Below are 7,745 nucleotides of genomic sequence, written 5' to 3'. Positions count from 1 at the left end.
GCCCGCCGAGCTCGCCGCCCCGTGCGCGCCACCACGCTACCGCCGCACCTCGCCTCTGCCTCGCCGGACCGCGACTCCACGCCGCCTCCATCGCTCCTCCCCGTCGTCGCGCCGTCGCCGGAGCACGGATCTGGTCGGGTGGTCCAGATCCACCAATTCCTCCAACCAAACACGCTCCGCCTCGCCTGGATCCCCTCGCCCCGCTCCGCTCCGTCCAACTTCCTCGGGGTCAAAATTCCTCAGTCCCTAAGATCCAACAGCATGCGTGCATCTTCATCATGGCACAACTTTGTGCATGTTGCTCCGTTTTGCGTGTATGATATGTCAATTTGTTCAGCTAAGAGTGCTCTACATGTTGGTGTGATTTGCATTCATGTTAGGGGCATCTTGAGATGTTAATCTCTGTTGCAAAAGTGCTTGCTGATGTTAACTGCTGAAAACTATTATAACTTGTCATTTTGTCATTTTTATATCTTTTTGTGTGATTTTATTTTGAGCATCATGTCAACATGTTTTAGGAACAAAATGATGCCATCTTTGCAGTGGTGCAATCCATGTATTTTGATATGCCCTGTGGTGATTGGAACAAGCTTGTGAAGTGGGCTGCTTGCTGTTAATGTTCTGCTAAGTCTGAATCTGTCATATCATGTTGATATGTTTTCTTGATGCTACCATCTAATCCATGCATAATCTGGAGATGCTTGGTTGACATGTTTTGATGTATATGTTATGCTCTATCATTTTGATGCCATTTGATGCCATATATATGTCCTGTAGAATATGCTTACATGGCCATGAACATGCCTAAATGATGTTCGAGTTTTCTGTTAACTTCATGATGCCATGTTGTTAGCTTGATATTAGTTAATTTATGCCTCTTTTGGAGATGCTCCAATTACATGAATTGAATTATGTTATGAGTAGTTTGCCCAGATGCCACGTTTGATAATTTTGGACTTCATATGATCTCTGTTCCATGCTTGCAAACATGCTATGATAATGTTTCTATTTTACACTTGCTGAAACTGTTACAGCTTCCAAACTAGTCTTGATGGTTCTCATTAATCCATGAGCCTTATGCATATGATGCCTTGATGTTATTTGCTCTTTGTCCTGTGTACTTTGATTCCGCGCCCTTGATTACTATGTATAGTTGCTGTAGCATCTTTGTTTCATGCCTCTAACATGTCATCATATTAACTCTGCTCATGCATATGCCCTGTTTTTCAGTCATAATCTGTGTTATCAAGTTGCCTTTTGCATTGATCATCTTGGATTAATCTTGATGTATATGGACCTGAACCTTAATGATATTTGAAGCATGTTATCTGTACTTTGAGTGCATATCAATTTTGTGTTCATATGTTTCCTGTAGCATGTTTTTTGATGTTTGCAAAGTGTCTACTTGTTGTTTTGGGTAGATTGTTGTTATATCTTGTTTTGAGTGTATGTGTTGAACCATTGCTCCGTTTTGAGCATGCTCTATATGAATCTTGCTTAGAATCACATGCAATTTCATATTATCTTGTTGCATCCATGTTTTGAGTGTGTTTTCTTGATGTTTGAATGCATTTTGCATCAATGTCATGTTTAACTTGTTTTGCTCATATCTTCTAGGTTGTAGCTCCGAATTGAATGAACTTTATATGTAACTTGATTAGAAAAGCGTGTAGATCATCATGGTGCACTTTTAATTGTTGTTTAACAACCTAAAAATAATGTGTTTTTCAGATCTGGACCAATTTTCGAAATTTACATATGAGGACTCACCGGAATTGTTATATGTTGTTTCCGGCCTCATTTAAACTTGCTTTAGTGTGATGTTCTTGTATGCATCATCTCTTGCCATAAGTTGCATCATGTAGCCTTGTCATGCATCATACTTGGTTGAGCATCATGTCATGCTTATGTGTTGTGTGTTTACCATGTTGTTTGCTTCTTTCTGGTTGTGCTTCTTCTTGATAGTTCCTGTTTCATTGCGATCATGGGGATTCGTTCGATTATGCTTGGTTCGTCCACGCCCGTTCATATTCTTCATGGACTCGTTCTTCTTCCTAGTGGGATTTTAGGCAAGATGACCGTTACCCTGGATCTCACTAATATCATTGCTATGCTAGTTGTCTCGATGTTATCGCTATGTCACGCTTCCTACCACTTGTTTATCGAGCCTCCCAAATTGCCATGAACAGTCTCTAACCTTTTCCACCGTCCCAACAAACCGTTGTTTGGCTATGTTACCGCTTTGCTCAGCCCCTCTTATAGCGTTGCTAGTTGTAGGTGCAGTTGCAGGTTGTTCCATGTTGGGACATGGATATCTTGGGATATCACAATATCTCTTATTTTAATTAATGCACATATATACTTGGTAAAGGGTGGAAGGCTCGTCCTTATGCCTGGTGTTTTATTCCACTCTTGCCGCCCTTGTTTCCGTCATACCGGTGTTATGTTCCTTGATTTTGCGTCCCTAACACGATGAGGGTTTATGGGCCCCTCTTGACAGTTCGCTTTGAATAAAACTCTTCCAGTAAGGCCCAACATTGGTTTTAACATTTGCCAACATAATAATACCGAATTAATTAATTAAATCATATGGCGTCATGAACCCGAGGATTCTTTACTCCACATAAACAGGGGGCCAGTGCTGATGGTGTTGGTCCCAAACAGAGCCACTTGCGGTGCCACCCCTTCACCCGGGGTTTTCGATTGCCGTACGTACTGCTCATTCGGCCGTGGCCTAAGACGAGATACTCACGGCTACTATTAGGGTGTCGGCACGCTGTGAGGTCTTGATGGATTAGTTTTACCATTGTTGAAATGTCTTGTGCACTGGGATCCTGAGTTTGATCGGATGTCCCGAGATGGAGGATTGTCTCCACGGATCATGAGCTTGTCATGCGCTAAGTTGGGACACCCCTGCAGGGTTTAAACTTTCGAGAGTCGTGCCCGCGGTTATGAGGGAAATGAGAATTTTTGATGTCCAGTTGTAGAGAACTTCTCACCAAATTCGAATTAAAATACACCAACCACGTGTGTAACCGTGACAGTCTCTTTTCGAGTGGGTCGAGAAGAGAACACGGTGGAGTTATGTTTGAACGTAAGTAGTTCAGGATCACTTCTTGATCATTACTAGTTTGCGACCGTTTGCATTGCTTCTCATCTTACTCTTGTACTCGTAAGTTAGCCACCATACAATGCTTAGTCGCTTGTTGCAACCTCACCACTTATCCATTTTCATACCCATTAAACTTTTCTAGTCTTGATACCCATGGTAATGGGATTGCTGAGTCCTCGTGGCTCACAGATTACTACAACAACAATTGCAGATACAGGTAATGCGATGATCATGATGTGAGAGTGATGTTTGCTTGTTTTGGAGTTCTTCCTCTGCTTCTTCTTCGATCAGGGGTTAGGTTCCTGGTCGGCAGCCTGGGCTAGCAGGGTGGATGTCGTTTGTGTTTCATTCGTAGTCGGATTTTGCTCTCATGTATGTTGTTGTTGTATTCATGTGGCATTGTATGCCTTTTGTATGTATCCCCATCTATTATGTAATGGTACGATGTAATGATATCCACCTTGCAAAAGTGTCTTCAATATGCGGCTCTATCCTTGGTGGGACTTTCGAGCTCCTCTCGGATAGAATCGCATATTGGGTGTGACACCCTAGCTAAGCATGTTCCAAACAACGATTCAATGTCAACTACAGGATTAATGTTAAAGGCTTTTTGAATTGTTCTCCAAAGCAATTTGGTGAGTGGGCACTCAAGGAATAGATGTTGTATTGTTTCATCATGATCACAAAAACAACAACGTAAACTACCTACCCATCGCCTCTTTATTAGGTTATCCTTGGTGAGTATAACTTGCTTGTGGATGAACCACATAAAATTTTTAATATGCAAGGGAACCTTAACCTTCCAAATATGTAATGATCTCGACATTGGGCCAGAATTCATCAGATCCATGTAGAAAGATTTCACCGTAAATACCCCATTTCTAGCTAACTTCCAGTGCGTTGAATCTGGTTGGTCGGACAATTGAACATCTATCAATCTCTGAACCAAGTGCATCCAGGCAGTCCATCGCTCACCAACTAACGCACGTCTGAATTGAATATTCAAGGGAGTCGTCCTCTTTATGTTGCAAAAAGGGTGGGATATTATATGACTAGGGGCGTCTCTCCTAACCACGAATCCTCCCAAAATCTTGTTGACATCCCATTACCAACCAAGAATTTGACCCTACGAAAGAACAAGTCCTTCGTTCTCATGAGTCCCTTCCAGAATGGCGAGTCAGTTGGTCTCACGGTAACCTGTGCAAGCGTTTTCGACTGTAAATACTTATTGCATAGAATCTGTGCCCACATACCTTTCGGCTCTGTCTCTAACCTATAGAGCCATTTACTCATAAAGCATTTATTCTTGATTTCTAAGTTCTCAATATCGAGACCCCCCTGGTCCTTGGGCCGGCAAAGAATATCCCATGTGCGAGACGGTATTTCCTCTTGGCCTCATCTGACTGCCAAAAGAATCGGGATCTGAAGAAATCAAGTAGCTTGCGTACCCCTTTCGGTACCTCGAAGAACGATAGTAGGAACATCGGCATACTAGTCAGTACCGAGTTAATCAGCACTAGCCGACCTCCACACGACATAAGCTTTCACTTCCAGCAACTAAGCTTTTTTTCAATTCAATCTTCGATGCACTTCTATTCTTTATTAGATAAATTTGGGTGATGAATCGGTATGCCCAAATAACTGAATTGCAAAGAACCTAATTCACACTCGAACAGTTGTCTATAAGTGTCTTGCTCTTCTTTGGCCTTCCCAAAGGAGAACAACTCGCTCTTGTGAAAGTTTATCTTTAATCCAGACAATTGTTCGAAGAGACATAATATGAGTTTCATATTTCGTGCTTTTGCAATGTCATGTTCCATGAATAAGATAGTGTCATCAGTGTACTACAAAATGGAGACTCCCCATCGACCAGATGAAGGACTAACCCCCTCCCCCCACTTAACCATTTTGCTTGGCCCTGCCAATAAGAATGGTCAACATATCGGCCACTATATTAAATAGGAGAGGAGACATGGAATCCCCTTGTCTCAATCCCTTGTGTGTCTGAAAGTAATGACTGATATCATCGTTAACCTTAATTCTAACACTACCCTTCTGGACTTGAGAACCCACTTGGTTCCGCCAGGCCTGACTAAATCCTTTCATGTGCATTGCCTACTGAAGGAAAGGCCACTTAACTTTATCACATGCCTTCTGAAAATCTACTTTGAAGATAACCTCATCTAGCTTCTTCGAATGAACTTCATGTAGCATTTGATGCAGAACGACCACCCCTTCAAGCATGTGTCGCCCTGGCATGAACGCTGTTTGGCTCAGTTGTACCACTGAGTGAGCAATCTGTGTCAATCTATTGGTACCCACTTTCATGAATATCTTGCGTTAAGAAGACATATTGTCCTGAATTGTTCGATCCAAACTGCCTCTTCTTTCTTTGGCAACAACGTAATCATACCAAAGTTAAGATGAAATAGCTCTAAATGACCATTAAAAAAATCATGAAACATAGGCATTAGATCATCCTTAATAATATTCCAACATTTCCTATAGAATTCAGCTGGAAACCCATCTGGTCTCGTTGCTTTATTCGGTTTCATTTGTGAGATTTCATCTAGAACCTCTTTCTCAGTAAACGGTGCAGATAGAATATCATTCTCCTCTGCCCGGAGCTGAGGGATATCTCCAATAACAGAATCATTTAGGGACACCTTGCTTGCTTCTGGAGGCCCAAAAGGTTGTTTATAATAATTAGAGATATAAGCTTTCAGATTCTCATGCCCCGCAATTGTCCCCTCGTCCTGTTCAAGCTGTATTACTTTCTTCTTCCTATGTTTACCATTCGCGATCATATGGAAGAATTGTGTATTGTCATCCCCTTGGACAACCTTAGGAATTTTAGCACGCAATGCCCAATTGAGCTCCTCTTCTCTAAGAAGGGCTCAGCTTCGGACTTGGAGCTCTGCTCATCAACCGTAAGAAGGTTAACTTCGGCTTTTAAATCTAGCACATCTATTAATTAGGTGAGTCGCTCGTTTTCTTGTCTGTATATCCCACTCTCGTTTCTTGCCCAACCTCGCAAAAACTGTCTCAGATGTCTAATTTTATTTTGCCATCTCTCAATACTTGTTCGTCCACTAACAGGCTTTGCCCATTCGCGTGCAATGATCTCCAAAAAGTTTTCTTTCTCGAACCAACTTAGTTCGAAGGAGAAAGCATTCTTGTTTGCGATATGTGTAGCCTCTCCCGAGTCTACTAGTAATGGTGTGTGGTCTGAGATCGCCCTCTGCATCGCATGTACCGACACTAATGGGTACTTTTGTTCCCATTCCACACCAGCAAGCACCCTAACCAACTTCTCATAAGTTGGAGTGGGCAACGAATTGGCTAGTGAGCTCAATTTCTCTCAAACTAAGACTCTCAATAATCTTGTTAAACATCATAGACCAATGTCCATGAAAATTGTCATTGTTCTTTTCATCTCTCCTCCAAATAATGTTAAATTCCCCTCCGAATAGGATTGGAAGAGTCTCATCTCAACAGATCCGCACCAAGTCGGTTAAATTTTTTGGTTTGAGTTCGGGTTGTGTTGTCCCATATACAGCAACGAGAGACCATCTAAAGCCATCCAATTTTGATCTCACCCGAAACTTGATCGCAAAATCTTCCCGAACCATGTTAAGCACCTCTAGCGTTTCACACCGGACCCCTAGTAATATCCCACCAGATCTTCCTCTAGGAGGTATAATGTTCCAATGAAAATCAATTCCTCCGGATAAAGTTCCAAGGAACTGGGAAGTGAAATTATCCCATTGTGTTTCAAGTAGTGCAATGAAATCTAAATTTTTGCTCTATCATTGTCTCTGCCAAGAACCTTCGTTTAGCCAAGTCAGCTAGACCTCTGCTATTCCAAAAGATTCCTTTTATAGGTCATCATGGATTTTTTTATTAAGCTTAACCCTAGCACTTCTACAAACCGCCGAAGTAGGATAAATTTTTCGTTTCCAGGGTCTCTTGGGCTTCTCCCCATCACCCTTCAGTAAAGTAGGATCGACAGAACACGAGACAGTGCCCTCCATCATTAGAGGCTCTATAGTGTCTGCAATCTCCGACCCCTCCTCATCTTCGGCCTCCGCATTAGGTAAGAGATTATTACATATGTTTTCAAGAGCAACCATTTCTAAATTCTTCATGTCATTGTCGTTCATAGGTTTGACTGATGTGAGATTCCGAATTATTTTAGAAGCCCTCTCCGCTTCTAAATCTAAAAAATCATTTACATATTTCGCAACCTCCTTCTCATTTGAACCCAAAGATATACCTAAGTCGTTTGCCTTATCAATAATTTCATGCTTGGTGAAATCCAGAATTGAACAACTCTTATCAAAAGACATACCTGTAGTTGCATCGACATCTCGAAGCTTGGCCGCCCTCTTGGCTCGCACTAGCTGCAGGTCATCGGCATCTTGCTGTCCCTGGATCCGGTTGCTGACACGCCTGCCAGCCGTCACCGGATCCATGATCCCACTGAAAGCAATAAGGTCCTCCGTAGTCCTTTCCCGAGGGGTGTGCTCCCTGCTCCCACGCCCTTCCCTTGTTGCCAGTGAATAAAGGTAAGGCGCAATCGAGTGGGAATCGTCAACTGTAGTAATGGGAAAAGGGGACCGTGGAGCCACCT

This window comes from Triticum dicoccoides, chromosome 2B, assembly GCF_002162155.2.
Source record: "Triticum dicoccoides isolate Atlit2015 ecotype Zavitan chromosome 2B, WEW_v2.0, whole genome shotgun sequence".
In the NCBI taxonomy this organism is placed as follows: Eukaryota; Viridiplantae; Streptophyta; class Magnoliopsida; order Poales; family Poaceae; genus Triticum; species Triticum dicoccoides.
This window is presented reverse-complemented; position numbering follows the sequence as displayed.